The 20,923-nt window shown below is 37.7% G+C and overlaps 11 non-coding genes across 11 annotated transcripts; all 11 read left to right on the top strand.

Moving 5' to 3' along the window:
- Positions 1-1,299: 1,299 nt before the first annotated feature.
- On the top strand, positions 1,300-1,371 carry trnaq-uug (transfer RNA glutamine (anticodon UUG)). The gene has a single exon. It is a non-coding gene; the product is annotated as a tRNA-Gln (tRNA).
- Positions 1,372-2,307: 936 nt separating this feature from the next.
- trnaq-cug (transfer RNA glutamine (anticodon CUG)) lies at positions 2,308-2,379 on the top strand. The gene has a single exon. It is a non-coding gene; the product is annotated as a tRNA-Gln (tRNA).
- Positions 2,380-4,516: 2,137 nt separating this feature from the next.
- On the top strand, positions 4,517-4,588 carry trnaq-uug (transfer RNA glutamine (anticodon UUG)). The gene has a single exon. It is a non-coding gene; the product is annotated as a tRNA-Gln (tRNA).
- A 2,138-nt stretch (positions 4,589-6,726) lies between these two features.
- On the top strand, positions 6,727-6,798 carry trnaq-uug (transfer RNA glutamine (anticodon UUG)). The gene has a single exon. It is a non-coding gene; the product is annotated as a tRNA-Gln (tRNA).
- Positions 6,799-7,734: 936 nt separating this feature from the next.
- trnaq-cug (transfer RNA glutamine (anticodon CUG)) lies at positions 7,735-7,806 on the top strand. The gene has a single exon. It is a non-coding gene; the product is annotated as a tRNA-Gln (tRNA).
- A 2,137-nt stretch (positions 7,807-9,943) lies between these two features.
- trnaq-uug (transfer RNA glutamine (anticodon UUG)) lies at positions 9,944-10,015 on the top strand. The gene has a single exon. It is a non-coding gene; the product is annotated as a tRNA-Gln (tRNA).
- Positions 10,016-10,951: 936 nt separating this feature from the next.
- On the top strand, positions 10,952-11,023 carry trnaq-cug (transfer RNA glutamine (anticodon CUG)). The gene has a single exon. It is a non-coding gene; the product is annotated as a tRNA-Gln (tRNA).
- A 3,686-nt stretch (positions 11,024-14,709) lies between these two features.
- On the top strand, positions 14,710-14,797 carry trnas-gcu (transfer RNA serine (anticodon GCU)). Its single transcript has one exon. It is a non-coding gene; the product is annotated as a tRNA-Ser (tRNA).
- A 1,759-nt stretch (positions 14,798-16,556) lies between these two features.
- On the top strand, positions 16,557-16,638 carry trnas-gcu (transfer RNA serine (anticodon GCU)). Its single transcript has one exon. It is a non-coding gene; the product is annotated as a tRNA-Ser (tRNA).
- Positions 16,639-18,411: 1,773 nt separating this feature from the next.
- trnas-gcu (transfer RNA serine (anticodon GCU)) lies at positions 18,412-18,493 on the top strand. Its single transcript has one exon. It is a non-coding gene; the product is annotated as a tRNA-Ser (tRNA).
- A 1,758-nt stretch (positions 18,494-20,251) lies between these two features.
- Positions 20,252-20,333, top strand: trnas-gcu (transfer RNA serine (anticodon GCU)). Its single transcript has one exon. It is a non-coding gene; the product is annotated as a tRNA-Ser (tRNA).
- The last annotated feature ends 590 nt before the right edge of the window (positions 20,334-20,923 follow it).

Raw genomic sequence — 20,923 nt, 5'->3', positions numbered from 1 at the left:
ATACATTATATACCCTGTATATATACCCTGTAAACCTTTCTTTCTTTACCTCTGTCACAACTTCATTTAAGAGTGCTTCAAACTCATATTATCTAAATGCTTTGAAGTAAGTCTTAAGATTAAGAAATAAGACTGAAATAACTCATTTGTGCTTTTCTCTGTTAGATAATGGTTCAAACGAATTAATCAACAATGGTTAATATTTTGTATTAATGGTCATATTCTCCGTTATAATATAAAAAAGGCCCATTTTTTATGTAAATGAGTTCATTTTGGGTTACTGAACCAGTCCAGATTTTTATTTTGAAGTATTTACCTGAACATTTCCAAGCTTACGGTGAAGACTTTCTGTTTGATTTTAGAATATTCACATTTGAACTGGAAGAAGGGTTTAAAAGTGAAAGCACTTTTATATTTAGATTCTTCTTTTCCAGGAGTTCAGATGTAACTGGGCAAATCGACTTAATTTGTTCAGACCTTTGGCAAAGTGCATAGAGAGGAAGAAATTTTTTTTTTGAAGTTATGATACTATATGTAGGGTTCCATGGTGTAATGGTCAGCACTTTGGACTCTGAATCCAGCGATCCGAGTTGAAATCTCAGTGGAACCTGATCTTTGCTTTCAACAACCAATTCTTCCCTTTGTCATGTTTGATGAGAACGCTGAATCTGTCATATATGAATACCTCACTTACAGTTACTCATTTAATGCTTGTTTTGATACACAACATCCACTACACTAAATTTTGATGAGACAGAGGAGCATCATCAGCAGCAGGCTGCTGTCTCTGAGCTGCTCCACAAACAGACTCAACAACACTTTTGTCCCCCTGGTCATAAGACTGGACAACTCTTCATTGGGTGGCCAGGGATAATCATGATTAAACCCATATTCACATGCATATCAGAACTGTTTGCACATGAGCACATCACACAATTTCATATTCATTTTTTCATACTTATACCCTATTACACTTTTACAGTAATGCGCTGCATTATCATGTTATTATGTTGTTACTAGGGCTGTCAAACGATTATTTTTTAATGGCGATTAATCACACTTTTTCCATAATTAACTCACGATTATTCTATTCTTGATTTTAGAATATTCGCATTTGAACTGGAAGAAGGGTTTAAGAGTGAAAGCACTTTGATATTTAGTTTCTTCTTTTCCAGGAGTTCAGATGTAACTGGGCAAATCGACTTCATTTGTTCATCTGTCAAACTTTGTTCAGACCTTTGGCAAAGTGCATATAGAGGAAGAATTTTTTTTTTTTTAGAGTTATGATACTGTATGTAGGGTTCCATGGTGTAATGGTCAGCACTTTGGACTTTGAATCCAGCGATCCGAGTTCAAATCTCGGTGGAACCTGATCTTCACTTTCAACAACCAATTCTTCCCTTTGTCATGTTTGATGAGAACGCTGAATCTGTCATATATGAATACCTCACTTACAGTTACTCATTTGATGCAAGTTCTCATACACAGTTGCTGCACAAACAGACTCCAACAACACCTTTATCCCCCTGGCCGTAAGACTGCACAACTCTTCTCTGGGTGGCCAGGGATAATCATGATTAAACCCATATTCACATGCATATCAGAACTGTTTGCACATGAGCACATCACACAATTTCATATTCATTTTTTCATACTTATATCCTATTACACTTTTACAGTAATGCGCTGCATTATCATGTTATATATATTTTGAAAATTTAGTTAGAATCAAATAAACACAAAGAAAAAATGTCTTTTATCTTTATATCTATAAATTATATAGCCTGTATATACCCTGTAAACCTTTCTTTCTTTGCCTCTGTCACAACTTCATTTAAGAGTGCTTCAAACTCATATTATCTAAATGCTTTGAAGTAAGTCTTAAGATTAAGAAATAAGACTGAAACAACTCATTTGTGCTTTTCTCTGTTAGATAATGGTTCAAACGAATTAATCAACAATGGTTAATATTTTGTATTAATGGTCATATTCTCCGTTATAATATAAAAAAGGCCCATTTTTTATGTAAATGAGTTCATTTTGGATTACTGAACCAGTCCAGATTTTTATTTTGAAGTATTTACCTGAACATTTCCAAGCTTACGGTGAAGACTTTCTGTTTGATTTTAGAATATTCACATTTGAACTGGAAGAAGGGTTTAAAAGGGAAAGCACTTTTATATTTAGATTCTTCTTTTCCAGGAGTTCAGATGTAACTGGGCAAATCGACTTCATTTGGTCAGACCTTTGGCAAAGTGCATAGAGAGGAAGAATTTTTTTTTTTTGAAGTTATGATACTGTATGTAGGGTTCCATGGTGTAATGGTCAGCACTTTGGACTCTGAATCCAGCGATCCGAGTTCAAATCTCGGTGGAACCTGATCTTCGCTTTCAACAACCAATTCTTCCCTTTGTCATGTTTGATGATAACACTGAATCTGTCATATATCAATACCTCACTTACGGTTACTCATTTAATGCTAGTTTTCATACACAGCTGCTGCACAAACAGACTCAACAACACTTTTATCCCCCTGGCCGTAAGACTGTACAACTCTTCTCTGGGTGGCCAGGGATAGTCATGATTTAACCCATATTCACATGCATATCAGAACTGTTTGCACATGAGCACATCACACAATTTCATATTCATTTTTTCATACTTATACCCTATTACACTTTTACAGTAATGCGCTGCATTATCATGTTATTATGTTGTTACTAGGGCTGTCAAACGATTATTTTTTAATGGCGATTAATCACACTTTTTCCATAGTTAACTCACGATTATTCTCTATTTTGAAAATTTAGTTAGAATCAAATAAACACAAAGAAAAATGTCTTTTATCTTTATATCTATAAATTATATAGCCTGTATATACCCTGTAAACCTTTCTTTCTTTGCCTCTGTCACAACTTCGCGATTAATCGCGATTAATCACACTTTTTCCATAGTTAACTCACGATTATTCTCTATTTTGTAAATTTAGTTAGAATCAAATAAACACAAAGAAAAAATGTCTTTTATCTTTATATTTATAAATTATATAGCCTGTATATACCCTGTAAACCTTTCTTTCTTTGCCTCTGTCACAACTTCGCGATTAATCGCGATTAATCACACTTTTTCCATAGTTAACTCACGATTATTCTCTATTTTGTAAATTTAGTTAGAATCAAATAAACACAAAGAAAAATTGGCTTTTCTCTTTATATCTATACATTATATACCCTGTATATATACCCTGTAAACCTTTCTTTTTTTACCTCTGTCACAACTTCATTTAAGAGTGCTTCAAACTCATATTATCTAAATGCTTTGAAGTAAGTCTTAAGATTAAGAAATAAGACTGAAATAACTCATTTGTGCTTTTCTCTGTTAGATAATGGTTCAAACGAATTAATCAACAATGGTTAATATTTTGTATTAATGGTCATATTCTCCGTTATAATATAAAAAAGGCCCATTTTTTATGTAAATGAGTTCATTTTGGGTTACTGAACCAGTCCAGATTTTTATTTTGAAGTATTTACCTGAACATTTCCAAGCTTACGGTGAAGACTTTCTGTTTGATTTTAGAATATTCACATTTTAACTGGAAGAAGGGTTTAAAAGTGAAAGCACTTTTATATTTAGATTCTTCTTTTCCAGGAGTTCAGATGTAACTGGGCAAATCGACTTAATTTGTTCAGACCTTTGGCAAAGTGCATAGAGAGGAAGAAATTTTTTTTTTGAAGTTATGATACTATATGTAGGGTTCCATGGTGTAATGGTCAGCACTTTGGACTCTGAATCCAGCGATCCGAGTTGAAATCTCAGTGGAACCTGATCTTTGCTTTCAACAACCAATTCTTCCCTTTGTCATGTTTGATGAGAACGCTGAATCTGTCATATATGAATACCTCACTTACAGTTACTCATTTAATGCTTGTTTTGATACACAACATCCACTACACTAAATTTTGATGAGACAGAGGAGCATCATCAGCAGCAGGCTGCTGTCTCTGAGCTGCTCCACAAACAGACTCAACAACACTTTTGTCCCCCTGGTCATAAGACTGGACAACTCTTCATTGGGTGGCCAGGGATAATCATGATTAAACCCATATTCACATGCACATCAGAACTGTTTGCACATGAGCACATCACACAATTTCATATTCATTTTTTCATACTTATATCCTATTACACTTTTACCGTAATGCGCTGCATTATAGTGTTATTAAGTTGTTACCAGGGCTGTCAAACGATTATTTTTTAATGGCGATTAATCACACTTTTTCCATAATTAACTCACGATTATTCTATTCTTGATTTTAGAATATTCGCATTTGAACTGGAAGAAGGGTTTAAGAGTGAAAGCACTTTGATATTTAGTTTCTTCTTTTCCAGGAGTTCAGATGTAACTGGGCAAATCGACTTCATTTGTTCATCTGTCAAACTTTGTTCAGACCTTTGGCAAAGTGCATATAGAGGAAGAATTTTTTTTTTTTTAGAGTTATGATACTGTATGTAGGGTTCCATGGTGTAATGGTCAGCACTTTGGACTTTGAATCCAGCGATCCGAGTTCAAATCTCGGTGGAACCTGATCTTCACTTTCAACAACCAATTCTTCCCTTTGTCATGTTTGATGAGAACGCTGAATCTGTCATATATGAATACCTCACTTACAGTTACTCATTTGATGCAAGTTCTCATACACAGCTGCTGCACAAACAGACTCCAACAACACCTTTATCCCCCTGGCCGTAAGACTGTACAACTCTTCTCTGGGTGGCCAGGGATAATCATGATTAAACCCATATTCACATGCATATCAGAACTGTTTGCACATGAGCACATCACACAATTTCATATTCATTTTTTCATACTTATACCCTATTACACTTTTACAGTAATGCGCTGCATTATCATGTTATTATGTTGTTACTAGGGCTGTCAAACGATTATTTTTTAATGGCGATTAATCACACTTTTTCCATAGTTAACTCACGATTATTCTCTATTTTGAAAATTTAGTTAGAATCAAATAAACACAAAGAAAAATGTCTTTTATCTTTATATCTATAAATTATATAGCCTGTATATACCCTGTAAACCTTTCTTTCTTTGCCTCTGTCACAACTTCGCGATTAATCGCGATTAATCACACTTTTTCCATAGTTAACTCACGATTATTCTCTATTTTGTAAATTTAGTTAGAATCAAATAAACACAAAGAAAAAATGTCTTTTATCTTTATATTTATAAATTATATAGCCTGTATATACCCTGTAAACCTTTCTTTCTTTGCCTCTGTCACAACTTCGCGATTAATCGCGATTAATCACACTTTTTCCATAGTTAACTCACGATTATTCTCTATTTTGTAAATTTAGTTAGAATCAAATAAACACAAAGAAAAATTGGCTTTTCTCTTTATATCTATACATTATATACCCTGTATATATACCCTGTAAACCTTTCTTTTTTTACCTCTGTCACAACTTCATTTAAGAGTGCTTCAAACTCATATTATCTAAATGCTTTGAAGTAAGTCTTAAGATTAAGAAATAAGACTGAAATAACTCATTTGTGCTTTTCTCTGTTAGATAATGGTTCAAACGAATTAATCAACAATGGTTAATATTTTGTATTAATGGTCATATTCTCCGTTATAATATAAAAAAGGCCCATTTTTTATGTAAATTAGTTCATTTTGGGTTACTGAACCAGTCCAGATTTTTATTTTGAAGTATTTACCTGAACATTTCCAAGCTTACGGTGAAGACTTTCTGTTTGATTTTAGAATATTCACATTTTAACTGGAAGAAGGGTTTAAAAGTGAAAGCACTTTTATATTTAGATTCTTCTTTTCCAGGAGTTCAGATGTAACTGGGCAAATCGACTTAATTTGTTCAGACCTTTGGCAAAGTGCATAGAGAGGAAGAAATTTTTTTTTTGAAGTTATGATACTATATGTAGGGTTCCATGGTGTAATGGTCAGCACTTTGGACTCTGAATCCAGCGATCCGAGTTGAAATCTCAGTGGAACCTGATCTTTGCTTTCAACAACCAATTCTTCCCTTTGTCATGTTTGATGAGAACGCTGAATCTGTCATATATGAATACCTCACTTACAGTTACTCATTTAATGCTTGTTTTGATACACAACATCCACTACACTAAATTTTGATGAGACAGAGGAGCATCATCAGCAGCAGGCTGCTGTCTCTGAGCTGCTCCACAAACAGACTCAACAACACTTTTGTCCCCCTGGTCATAAGACTGGACAACTCTTCATTGGGTGGCCAGGGATAATCATGATTAAACCCATATTCACATGCACATCAGAACTGTTTGCACATGAGCACATCACACAATTTCATATTCATTTTTTCATACTTATATCCTATTACACTTTTACCGTAATGCGCTGCATTATAGTGTTATTAAGTTGTTACCAGGGCTGTCAAACGATTATTTTTTAATGGCGATTAATCACACTTTTTCCATAATTAACTCACGATTATTCTATTCTTGATTTTAGAATATTCGCATTTGAACTGGAAGAAGGGTTTAAGAGTGAAAGCACTTTGATATTTAGTTTCTTCTTTTCCAGGAGTTCAGATGTAACTGGGCAAATCGACTTCATTTGTTCATCTGTCAAACTTTGTTCAGACCTTTGGCAAAGTGCATATAGAGGAAGAATTTTTTTTTTTTTAGAGTTATGATACTGTATGTAGGGTTCCATGGTGTAATGGTCAGCACTTTGGACTTTGAATCCAGCGATCCGAGTTCAAATCTCGGTGGAACCTGATCTTCACTTTCAACAACCAATTCTTCCCTTTGTCATGTTTGATGAGAACGCTGAATCTGTCATATATGAATACCTCACTTACAGTTACTCATTTGATGCAAGTTCTCATACACAGCTGCTGCACAAACAGACTCCAACAACACCTTTATCCCCCTGGCCGTAAGACTGTACAACTCTTCTCTGGGTGGCCAGGGATAATCATGATTAAACCCATATTCACATGCATATCAGAACTGTTTGCACATGAGCACATCACACAATTTCATATTCATTTTTTCATACTTATTTCCTATTACACTTTTACAGTAATGCGCTGCATTATCATGTTATATATATTTTGAAAATTTAGTTAGAATCAAATAAACACAAAGAAAAAATGTCTTTTATCTTTATATCTATAAATTATATAGCCTGTATATACCCTGTAAACCTTTCTTTCTTTGCCTCTGTCACAACTTCATTTAAGAGTGCTTCAAACTCATATTATCTAAATGCTTTGAAGTAAGTCTTAAGATTAAGAAATAAGACTGAAACAACTCATTTGTGCTTTTCTCTGTTAGATAATGGTTCAAACGAATTAATCAACAATGGTTAATATTTTGTATTAATGGTCATATTCTCCGTTATAATATAAAAAAGGCCCATTTTTTATGTAAATGAGTTCATTTTGGGTTACTGAACCAGTCCAGATTTTTATTTTGAAGTATTTACCTGAACATTTCCAAGCTTACGGTGAAGACTTTCTGTTTGATTTTAGAATATTCACATTTGAACTGGAAGAAGGGTTTAAAAGGGAAAGCACTTTTATATTTAGATTCTTCTTTTCCAGGAGTTCAGATGTAACTGGGCAAATCGACTTCATTTGGTCAGACCTTTGGCAAAGTGCATAGAGAGGAAGAATTTTTTTTTTTTGAAGTTATGATACTGTATGTAGGGTTCCATGGTGTAATGGTCAGCACTTTGGACTCTGAATCCAGCGATCCGAGTTCAAATCTCGGTGGAACCTGATCTTCGCTTTCAACAACCAATTCTTCCCTTTGTCATGTTTGATGATAACACTGAATCTGTCATATATCAATACCTCACTTACGGTTACTCATTTAATGCTAGTTTTCATACACAGCTGCTGCACAAACAGACTCAACAACACTTTTATCCCCCTGGCCGTAAGACTGTACAACTCTTCTCTGGGTGGCCAGGGATAGTCATGATTTAACCCATATTCACATGCATATCAGAACTGTTTGCACATGAGCACATCACACAATTTCATATTCATTTTTTCATACTTATACCCTATTACACTTTTACAGTAATGCGCTGCATTATCATGTTATTATGTTGTTACTAGGGCTGTCAAACGATTATTTTTTAATGGCGATTAATCACACTTTTTCCATAGTTAACTCACGATTATTCTCTATTTTGAAAATTTAGTTAGAATCAAATAAACACAAAGAAAAATGTCTTTTATCTTTATATCTATAAATTATATAGCCTGTATATACCCTGTAAACCTTTCTTTCTTTGCCTCTGTCACAACTTCGCGATTAATCGCGATTAATCACACTTTTTCCATAGTTAACTCACGATTATTCTCTATTTTGTAAATTTAGTTAGAATCAAATAAACACAAAGAAAAAATGTCTTTTATCTTTATATTTATAAATTATATAGCCTGTATATACCCTGTAAACCTTTCTTTCTTTGCCTCTGTCACAACTTCGCGATTAATCGCGATTAATCACACTTTTTCCATAGTTAACTCACGATTATTCTCTATTTTGTAAATTTAGTTAGAATCAAATAAACACAAAGAAAAATTGGCTTTTCTCTTTATATCTATACATTATATACCCTGTATATATACCCTGTAAACCTTTCTTTTTTTACCTCTGTCACAACTTCATTTAAGAGTGCTTCAAACTCATATTATCTAAATGCTTTGAAGTAAGTCTTAAGATTAAGAAATAAGACTGAAATAACTCATTTGTGCTTTTCTCTGTTAGATAATGGTTCAAACGAATTAATCAACAATGGTTAATATTTTGTATTAATGGTCATATTCTCCGTTATAATATAAAAAAGGCCCATTTTTTATGTAAATGAGTTCATTTTGGGTTACTGAACCAGTCCAGATTTTTATTTTGAAGTATTTACCTGAACATTTCCAAGCTTACGGTGAAGACTTTCTGTTTGATTTTAGAATATTCACATTTTAACTGGAAGAAGGGTTTAAAAGTGAAAGCACTTTTATATTTAGATTCTTCTTTTCCAGGAGTTCAGATGTAACTGGGCAAATCGACTTAATTTGTTCAGACCTTTGGCAAAGTGCATAGAGAGGAAGAAATTTTTTTTTTGAAGTTATGATACTATATGTAGGGTTCCATGGTGTAATGGTCAGCACTTTGGACTCTGAATCCAGCGATCCGAGTTGAAATCTCAGTGGAACCTGATCTTTGCTTTCAACAACCAATTCTTCCCTTTGTCATGTTTGATGAGAACGCTGAATCTGTCATATATGAATACCTCACTTACAGTTACTCATTTAATGCTTGTTTTGATACACAACATCCACTACACTAAATTTTGATGAGACAGAGGAGCATCATCAGCAGCAGGCTGCTGTCTCTGAGCTGCTCCACAAACAGACTCAACAACACTTTTGTCCCCCTGGTCATAAGACTGGACAACTCTTCATTGGGTGGCCAGGGATAATCATGATTAAACCCATATTCACATGCACATCAGAACTGTTTGCACATGAGCACATCACACAATTTCATATTCATTTTTTCATACTTATATCCTATTACACTTTTACCGTAATGCGCTGCATTATAGTGTTATTAAGTTGTTACCAGGGCTGTCAAACGATTATTTTTTAATGGCGATTAATCACACTTTTTCCATAATTAACTCACGATTATTCTATTCTTGATTTTAGAATATTCGCATTTGAACTGGAAGAAGGGTTTAAGAGTGAAAGCACTTTGATATTTAGTTTCTTCTTTTCCAGGAGTTCAGATGTAACTGGGCAAATCGACTTCATTTGTTCATCTGTCAAACTTTGTTCAGACCTTTGGCAAAGTGCATATAGAGGAAGAATTTTTTTTTTTTTAGAGTTATGATACTGTATGTAGGGTTCCATGGTGTAATGGTCAGCACTTTGGACTTTGAATCCAGCGATCCGAGTTCAAATCTCGGTGGAACCTGATCTTCACTTTCAACAACCAATTCTTCCCTTTGTCATGTTTGATGAGAACGCTGAATCTGTCATATATGAATACCTCACTTACAGTTACTCATTTGATGCAAGTTCTCATACACAGCTGCTGCACAAACAGACTCCAACAACACCTTTATCCCCCTGGCCGTAAGACTGTACAACTCTTCTCTGGGTGGCCAGGGATAATCATGATTAAACCCATATTCACATGCATATCAGAACTGTTTGCACATGAGCACATCACACAATTTCATATTCATTTTTTCATACTTATATCCTATTACACTTTTACAGTAATGCGCTGCATTATCATGTTATATATATTTTGAAAATTTAGTTAGAATCAAATAAACACAAAGAAAAAATGTCTTTTATCTTTATATCTATAAATTATATAGCCTGTATATACCCTGTAAACCTTTCTTTCTTTGCCTCTGTCACAACTTCATTTAAGAGTGCTTCAAACTCATATTATCTAAATGCTTTGAAGTAAGTCTTAAGATTAAGAAATAAGACTGAAACAACTCATTTGTGCTTTTCTCTGTTAGATAATGGTTCAAACGAATTAATCAACAATGGTTAATATTTTGTATTAATGGTCATATTCTCCGTTATAATATAAAAAAGGCCCATTTTTTATGTAAATGAGTTCATTTTGGGTTACTGAACCAGTCCAGATTTTTATTTTGAAGTATTTACCTGAACATTTCCAAGCTTACGGTGAAGACTTTCTGTTTGATTTTAGAATATTCACATTTGAACTGGAAGAAGGGTTTAAAAGGGAAAGCACTTTTATATTTAGATTCTTCTTTTCCAGGAGTTCAGATGTAACTGGGCAAATCGACTTCATTTGGTCAGACCTTTGGCAAAGTGCATAGAGAGGAAGAATTTTTTTTTTTTGAAGTTATGATACTGTATGTAGGGTTCCATGGTGTAATGGTCAGCACTTTGGACTCTGAATCCAGCGATCCGAGTTCAAATCTCGGTGGAACCTGATCTTCGCTTTCAACAACCAATTCTTCCCTTTGTCATGTTTGATGATAACACTGAATCTGTCATATATCAATACCTCACTTACGGTTACTCATTTAATGCTAGTTTTCATACACAGCTGCTGCACAAACAGACTCAACAACACTTTTATCCCCCTGGCCGTAAGACTGTACAACTCTTCTCTGGGTGGCCAGGGATAGTCATGATTTAACCCATATTCACATGCATATCAGAACTGTTTGCACATGAGCACATCACACAATTTCATATTCATTTTTTCATACTTATACCCTATTACACTTTTACAGTAATGCGCTGCATTATCATGTTATTATGTTGTTACTAGGGCTGTCAAACGATTATTTTTTAATGGCGATTAATCACACTTTTTCCATAATTAACTCACGATTATTCTATTCTTGATTTTAGAATATTCGCATTTGAACTGGAAGAAGGGTTTAAGAGTGAAAGCACTTTGATATTTAGTTTCTTCTTTTCCAGGAGTTCAGATGTAACTGGGCAAATCGACTTCATTTGTTCATCTGTCAAACTTTGTTCAGACCTTTGGCAAAGTGCATATAGAAGAAGAATTTTTTTTTTTTTAGAGTTATGATACTGTATGTAGGGTTCCATGGCCGTACCCGCCGGTTTTTGGACTGCCTCAGAGGTCCTAACACTTCCGAACACATTCTGTCATGTCCGAACAAGGTCCGAACACTTTCCTAACGACATCAAAGAGTTCCTAACGAGGTCCGAACAAGGTCCGAACAAGGTCTGAACAAGGTCCGAACACAGGTCCGAACACAGCCAAAAATGGGGCAAAAGGGACACGTGACGTGACGTCGGAGGGGGCGCGGTTAACGCTTTTGAGTGTCGGCCATATTTTTCTTCGCATACACTTGTGACAAGCACGGGAACAAGGTTTGTAAACTTGATTAATACTCATAAAAGTAACGCCATGTATAAGCCGAATGTTAAACCGTGGGACAAACAATATGCAATTTAATCTTCCGTCCTCTCGGCACTTTATCCAAGTTGTATTTCAACTTCCTTGTAACGTAGCCATTTTGCCAATGGAAGTTCTGCCTGTAATAGGACGGTGGGGATGTTAGTGATATGACAGAATCAGAAGACAAATAGTAACTGATTTTTTTGTTTATTTGCCTTATAAACTCTGCCAATGCCTTAAAATTTGAACTATCTTTTTTTGCATTTTTGTCCGTCAGTGCAATAGTAATTAATCGGCTATCTGTGGCGTTTTCTCCACTCTGGTAACGGAGCCTGGTTATGTGTTTGAGCAGAGCAGACAGATGTGTCCAGATGTATTAACCCTTGTTTTCTGGTCATATTTTTGTTACTCAAGCAATGTTTGTTGGTCTGGTGGACCCGCTGCATTTTTGGGGTTTTTAATTCAACACAATCAAGCAATTTTATGTTAAAATACTCTACAGATGTTTACTTCATCCCAATTTCAAGCAATATAAACAACAAGGTTTTTTGGTATAACTATCATGTATTATTCATTTACAACTTTTTTACAACTTTGAACATTTACAAAACATAAGTAAGATCTCAATCTCAGCTTGGCTGCTGACCACTTGGTCCTGGGGCCTGCTGCTGTCTAGCTGTGGTTCATTCTCATTTAGGAGATAGCTGATGATTAATGTCATCCTCTTCTAAAAGTCACTCTCAGACTCTGAATTTGATCTTCATATTCTGAAACCTCCTCCCCCACATTGTCATCAAATGTGTCTGTCTTGACCAAAATCAATTTTAAGGCCTTGTGTGCGATGAATCTTTTGGTTGTTGCGGAGAATCGGTTGTATTAGTAGTTATCACTGGGAAAGCTATATTTATTGCCCCCCCCCCCCAAAAAAAAAGAGGAATATGATAACAGGTGCAAGTGCTTGAATGTCGGTTTGACACACGCACATGTGTATAATTACAACAAACAGTTTGAAAGTAGTGTTTGTTTTACAGATCACCAAGAAGCTGGCTGGCGCTATTGGGGACAGTGCTGCATGGATGACAAACATCGGCAACGAGTTTGGCCAGGTTCTGAACTCTGTTCTGACGACGGGTGAAGGTGCAGGGTTGGAAGAGTTGTGCCATGGCATCGTCACTCGATACAAGAATGCGGGCCAAGCTGAACCTGAGGTCATCTATGTTGACCGGGACTGCTGCAGCCAGTCAGGTGGGTAAAAATGATAAAATTCTTTATCAAATATACCTTTGAAAAACTGTGTGCCACACACACACACACTGTTACCACTCCACTTGTGGGAGGAGTGGTACTGGCAATTGGGCAGCGGCTGACTTTGTTTTTCACAGGTGTGTCTTCAGTGGTCAAACTCTTCCACCCATGGAGGTCTGCAGTGCGCTTGGACAGCTTCCATTTCATGCGGCGTTTTAACTGCGGCGTTAAGTTTACATTAAGTGTCTGTCTGTCTGTCTGTCTGTCTGTTCGCAGATGATTGCACGTCTGTTACTGTGTGATTATTGTTACAATGTTAATAAAGTTTGATCATTTTACTTGAACCAAGAACAGCCTTCACATTTTTATTTAATTTCCATTTGCAAAACAGGACAACAGTGAGTGTGAGTGACATCCATTTAATGCAATTGTCAAAAGTGAAGCCAGAATTACTTGGAGAATTATTTTACATTTATTAATAAAACCCAACACTCTTTGTCTCAACCAAAGATTTTTTTAAAATACTTTCTTTGCTCAATTTGGAATTTGTTTCATTCACTTGTGTTGCACAAATAGTGATACAGATAGATAGCTAGTGTTAGCCCGATTTTTTCATTGGAAGCCCAAGAACAAGCTGGAGAAATCGTTTATTAAAAAAGTATTTATCAGTGGTCACATAGTAAAGTATATTGCAGCTGGACTCGGAGTGCCAGAGCTCCCGCAGGAAATCCGTCAGGCCGAGCCCCGATATCCGGAAACATGTCATATTTATATTCAGCTTTATCTCACAGAAGTTGTTTTCACACTTGTCAGAGTATAATTGGCCAGTTTTTAGTGGCATGATCAGGCCAGTTGCTGTCCTTGTTGTGTTCTTTGGATGTGAGAAACAATGTGTGTGTATGTGTGAGTGCTGTTTTAGGCGTGGATCTAATGTACCAGACCTATCTGCCCTAATAGAGATGTTTTGTCTGACCCAGTTGTTTATGTCATTCTAAAGTCTTGGACCCTTTTAAGGTCATCGATTGTGCAGTATGAACAGAGTGGAAAAGTACCAGCTAGGAACATTTAGGAAAATACAGAATATGAATTTATAATGTCTAAGATCAAAGCCAATTATAACACTAGTCTCTCAAATAATTGAGTGTACCAAAAAAAGAGGGGAAAAATGATGGGAGACTTATTTACATTTACAGTTATACTCATTTTGTGTGCTGCCCCCTACAGTAGGCTTTAGTAACGTCCAAAGCACTGTGGTATGTTGGGGTGTTGCCACAATACAGGTTCGAATCCCACAAGAAACATGAAAATTAAACGGATGATAAACCTTGCAATAAGTGCAGAGGTGTGTGTAAACAATGTTGAGAAGATAAGAGAATAGAGAAAAGTGGATATAGTGTACGTTTTCCTCCTTTTTTTCTCCTTTTCTTTTTCTCTCTTCCCCCCCCCTCCTTCCTCTTTTTTTCCTTTTCCCCCCCTTTCGGGCAGTCCCTTTTGCCCCATTTTTGGCCGAGTGGTTAAGGCGATGGACTGCTAATCCATTGTGCTTTGCACGCATGGGTTCAAATCCCATTCTCGTCGGCTTTCCATCTAAAGCAGTGTTGTCAACACTTGTTTCTGATTCCACTTTGTGCAAATGCATTTTTCAAACAATGCTTATGTGGCAATATTTTTATTTTAGCTTACATTAGGTTCATTAGGGGGATTGAATGTGTCATGAACAATTTGTTTTCTGACTTCAGGGTAATCATGCTCTGAAAGATTACTTTTGCTTTCAGTTTACACCCACCTTTGACTTGTATATTAGCTGCAATCAGCTGTAAATGACTTTCTCCACAGAGCACAAGCAAGTTAAAGCTTCCTGGAGAATGCGGGCATCCCGCTATGTCTCGCATGTTAAGCAGGCGCTCTACCACTTGCGCTAATTCCCCTTTCATTGTTGAGTAGAGACTGCAGATATCATGGAACCCTAGCACCCCCCCAGCACCACCCCACCCCATCCCCCGTGCTCGTCCTAGGGTCATTTGCATTGATTTATGCTTTTTGAAGGTAATTGACGCTAATCCATTTCCATGCAAGTGGGTCAACTCCGGTCCTGATGGGCACTTATTTGCAAATCAGATGATGTGTTCAGGAGCTATGTCAGTCTTTTCTTAGTGCTTCCAAATCAACGACCATTTCTGACCAAAAGATCTATTCCTCGATCCATCAAAAGGAATAGATCTCACGATTGTGGCTTGTTGGTTTTACTCAGTGTGTTTTTCAGACTGGTTGAATGTATCAAGAAGAGTCTTGCATCCGATTAGTGAGACACAGGAATTCCGTAGTGTTTCATGCTTTCAGTTTTTAAACAAATTTGAATTTTCATATTAGTTGGTCTGCCTTTATAAGACCACCATTTAGACCTCTCACTAGAAGAGCACCTAAAAGATTTCTGAGGAATGAGGACATGAATCCCGCCACATTTTGCATGGAAAGCAAGCCCTTTATAGTTTGACCCAATTTGCCTTCCATATTTGAGTATATACTGAAGAGACTTAAACCCTAAATTTGAATTGCCCTAAATCCAACTGCATTTGTTTTGCCCTATTTGTAAATCAAAGAACCTCAAAGATCCCTACATGAAAACATATTTAGATCATAATGATTCTCCTTTTGTGAAAGGAGGAATTCATATGCTCTGCCCACAAGGCCTTTGTACCTTGTGACGCGCTCATGTGAGATTGAAATTTTACAAAGGCAACACAAGACCAAACGATGACAATAACCTCCAATGATCATGTCAAAGCTTCCTGGAGAAGGCATGAATGGATCACAAGATGCTCAACGAGCTCTTCGATTCGAACACCATCCCCTATGGTTGTAGGGCTCACGATGCAGATTGAAATTTTACAAAGGCAACACAAGACCAAACGACGACAATAACCTCCAATGATCATGTCAAAGCTTCCTGGAGAAGGCATGAATGGATCACAAGATGCTCAACGAGCTCTTCGATTCGAACACCATCCCCTATGGTTGTAGGGCTCACGATGCAGATATCGCAAAACCCTAAGCCAACTTCAGCTGTACCACCGCAGCTGTTGATGATTTCCTCCACTGAAATGTGAAGCTAAGGAAGGATTCCTGGAGAATGCAGGTATAGATCCCGCTACCTCTCACATGCAAAGCGAGCGCTCTACCACTAGAGCAATTTCCCCTTTTTTTCCTTTTGTGAAGGAAGGGAGAATTGATTTCCTCCTTTCACAGCCCTGCGTTACTAATGAGGCTGCAATGTGAGACTGAAATTTTAGCAGCTGTTGTTGAGGACGCGAATTTTTAGCATCAAAACAACAGATGAGGGGACGAGGTGGCCGAGTGGTTAAGGCGATGGACTGCTAATCCATTGTGCTTTGCACGCATGGGTTCAAATCCCATTCTCGTCGGCTTTCCATCTAAAGCAGTGTTGTCAACACTTGTTTCTGATTCCACTTTGTGCAAATGCATTTTTCAAACAATGCTTATGTGGCAATATTTTTATTTTAGCTTACATTAGGTTCATTAGGGGGATTGAATGTGTCATGAACAATTTGTTTTCTGACTTCAGGGTAATCATGCTCTGAAAGATTACTTTTGCTTTCAGTTTACACCCACCTTTGACTTGTATATTAGCTGCAATCAGCTGTAAATGACTTTCTCCACAGAGCACAAGCAAGTTAAAGCTTCCTGGAGAATGCGGGCATCCCGCTATGTCTCGCATGTTAAGCAGGCGCTCTACCACTTGCGCTAATTCCCCTTTCATTGTTGAGTAGAGACTGCAGATATCATGGAACCCTAGCACCCCCCCAGCACCACCCCACCCCACCCCACCCCACCCCCCTGTGCTCGTCCTAGGGTCATTTGCATTGATTTATGCTTTTTGAAGGTAATTGACGCTAATCCATTTCCATGCAAGTGGGTCAACTCCGGTCCTGATGGGCACTTATTTGCAAATCAGATGATGTGTTCAGGAGCTATGTCAGTCTTTACTTAGTGCTTCCAAATCAACGACCATTTCTGACCAAAAGATCTATTCCTCGATCCATCAAAAGGAATAGATCTCACGATTGTGGCTTGTTGGTTTTACTCAGTGTGTTTTTCAGACTGGTTGAATGTATCAAGAAGAGTCTTGCATCCGATTAGTGAGACACAGGAATTCCGTAGTGTTTCATGCTTTCAGTTTTTAAACAAATTTGAATTTGCATATTAGTTGGTCTGCCTTTATAAGACCACCATTTAGACCTCTCACTAGAAGAGCACCTAAAAGATTTCTGAGGAATGAGGACATGAATCCCGCCACATTTTGCATGGAAAGCAAGCCCTTTATAGTTTGACCCAATTTGCCTTCCATATTTGAGTATATACTGAAGAGACTTAAACCCTAAATTTGAATTGCCCTAAATCCAACTGCATTTGTTTTGCCCTATTTGTAAATCAAAGAACCTCAAAGATCCCTACATGAAAACATATTTAGATCATAATGATTCTCCTTTTGTGAAAGGAGGAATTCATATGCTCTGCCCACAAGGCCTTTGTACCTTGTGACGCGCTCATGTGAGATTGAAATTTTACAAAGGCAACACAAGACCAAACGATGACAATAACCTCCAATGATCATGTCAAAGCTTCCTGGAGAAGGCATGAATGGATCACAAGATGCTCAACGAGCTCTTCGATTCGAACACCATCCCCTATGGTTGTAGGGCTCACGATGCAGATTGAAATTTTACAAAGGCAACACAAGACCAAACGACGACAATAACCTCCAATGATCATGTCAAAGCTTCCTGGAGAAGGCATGAATGGATCACAAGATGCTCAACGAGCTCTTCGATTCGAACACCATCCCCTATGGTTGTAGGGCTCACGATGCAGATATCGCAAAACCCTAAGCCAACTTCAGCTGTACCACCGCAGCTGTTGATGATTTCCTCCACTGAAATGTGAAGCTAAGGAAGGATTCCTGGAGAATGCAGGTATAGATCCCGCTACCTCTCACATGCAAAGCGAGCGCTCTACCACTTGAGCAAATTCCCCTTTTTTTCCTTTTGTGAAGGAAGGGAGAATTGATTTCCTCCTTTCACAGCCCTGCGTTACTAATGAGGCTGCAATGTGAGACTGAAATTTTAGCAGCTGTTGTTGAGGACGCGAATTTTTAGCATCAAAACAACAGATGAGGGGACGAGGTGGCCGAGTGGTTAAGGCGATGGACTGCTAATCCATTGTGCTTTGCACGCATGGGTTCAAATCCCATTCTCGTCGGCTTTCCATCTAAAGCAGTGTTGTCAACACTTGTTTCTGATTCCACTTTATGCAAATGCATTTTTCAAACAATGCTTATGTGGCAATATTTTTATTTTAGCTTACATTAGGTTCATTAGGGGGATTGAATGTGTCATGAACAATTTGTTTTCTGACTTCAGGGTAATCATGCTCTGAAAGATTACTTTTGCTTTCAGTTTACACCCACCTTTGACTTGTATATTAGCTGCAATCAGCTGTAAATGACTTTCTCCACAGAGCACAAGCAAGTTAAAGCTTCCTGGAGAATGCGGGCATCCCGCTATGTCTCGCATGTTAAGCAGGCGCTCTACCCCTTGCGCTAATTCCCCTTTCATTGTTGAGTAGAGACTGCAGATATCATGGAACCCTAGCACCCCCCCAGCACCACCCCACCCCCCTGTGCTCGTCCTAGGGTCATTTGCATTGATTTATGCTTTTTGAAGGTAATTGACGCTAATCCATTTCCATGCAAGTGGGTCAATTCCGGTCCTGATGGGCACTTATTTGCAAATCAGATGATGTGTTCAGGAGCTATGTCAGTCTTTACTTAGTGCTTCCAAATCAACGACCATTTCTGACCAAAAGATCTATTCCTCGATCCATCAAAAGGAATAGATCTCACGATTGTGGCTTGTTGGTTTTACTCAGTGTGTTTTTCAGACTGGTTGAATGTATCAAGAAGAGTCTTGCATCCGATTAGTGAGACACAGGAATTCCGTAGTGTTTCATGCTTTCAGTTTTTAAACAAATTTGAATTTGCATATTAGTTGGTCTGCCTTTATAAGACCACCATTTAGACCTCTCACTAGAAGAGCACCTAAAAGATTTCTGAGGAATGAGGACATGAATCCCGCCACATTTTGCATGGAAAGCAAGCCCTTTATAGTTTGACCCAATTTGCCTTCCATATTTGAGTATATACTGAAGAGACTTAAACCCTAAATTTGAATTGCCCTAAATCCAACTGCATTTGTTTTGCCCTATTTGTAAATCAAAGAACCTCAAAGATCCCTACATGAAAACATATTTAGATCATAATGATTCTCCTTTTGTGAAAGGAGGAATTCATATGCTCTGCCCACAAGGCCTTTGTACCTTGTGACGCGCTCATGTGAGATTGAAATTTTACAAAGGCAACACAAGACCAAACGATGACAATAACCTCCAATGATCATGTCAAAGCTTCCTGGAGAAGGCATGAATGGATCACAAGATGCTCAACGAGCTCTTCGATTCGAACACCATCCCCTATGGTTGTAGGGCTCACGATGCAGATTGAAATTTTACAAAGGCAACACAAGACCAAACGACGACAATAACCTCCAATGATCATGTCAAAGCTTCCTGGAGAAGGCATGAATGGATCACAAGATGCTCAACGAGCTCTTCGATTCGAACACCATCCCCTATGGTTGTAGGGCTCACGATGCAGATATCGCAAAACCCTAAGCCAACTTCAGCTGTACCACCGCAGCTGTTGATGATTTCCTCCACTGAAATGTGAAGCTAAGGAAGGATTCCTGGAGAATGCAGGTATAGATCCCGCTACCTCTCACATGCAAAGCGAGCGCTCTACCACTTGAGCAAATTCCCCTTTTTTTCCTTTTGTGAAGGAAGGGAGAATTGATTTCCTCCTTTCACAGCCCTGCGTTACTAATGAGGCTGCAATGTGAGACTGAAATTTTAGCAGCTGTTGTTGAGGACGCGAATTTTTAGCATCAAAACAACAGATGAGGGGACGAGGTGGCCGAGTGGTTAAGGCGATGGACTGCTAATCCATTGTGCTTTGCACGCATGGGTTCAAATCCCATTCTCGTCGGCTTTCCATCTAAAGCAGTGTTGTCAACACTTGTTTCTGATTCCACTTTGTGCAAATGCATTTTTCAAACAATGCTTATGTGGCAATATTTTTATTTTAGCTTACATTAGGTTCATTAGGGGGATTGAATGTGTCATGAACAATTTGTTTTCTGACTTCAGGGTAATCATGCTCTGAAAGATTACTTTTGCTTTCAGTTTACACCCACCTTTGACTTGTATATTAGCTGCAATCAGCTGTAAATGACTTTCTCCACAGAGCACAAGCAAGTTAAAGCTTCCTGGAGAATGCGGGCATCCCGCTATGTCTCGCATGTTAAGCAGGCGCTCTACCACTTGCGCTAATTCCCCTTTCATTGTTGAGTAGAGACTGCAGATATCATGGAACCCTAGCACCCCCCCAGCACCACCCCACCCCACCCCACCCCACCCCCCTGTGCTCGTCCTAGGGTCATTTGCATTGATTTATGCTTTTTGAAGGTAATTGACGCTAATCCATTTCCATGCAAGTGGGTCAACTCCGGTCCTGATGGGCACTTATTTGCAAATCAGATGATGTGTTCAGGAGCTATGTCAGTCTTTACTTAGTGC

This window comes from Leuresthes tenuis, unplaced genomic scaffold (assembly GCF_036924035.1).
Source record: "Leuresthes tenuis unplaced genomic scaffold, fLeuTen1.0.hap1 SCAF_5, whole genome shotgun sequence".
Lineage (NCBI taxonomy): Eukaryota > Metazoa > Chordata > Actinopteri > Atheriniformes > Atherinopsidae > Leuresthes > Leuresthes tenuis.
The sequence above is the reverse complement of the archived record's forward strand: the minus strand, read 5'-3'. Positions and strand labels throughout refer to the sequence as shown.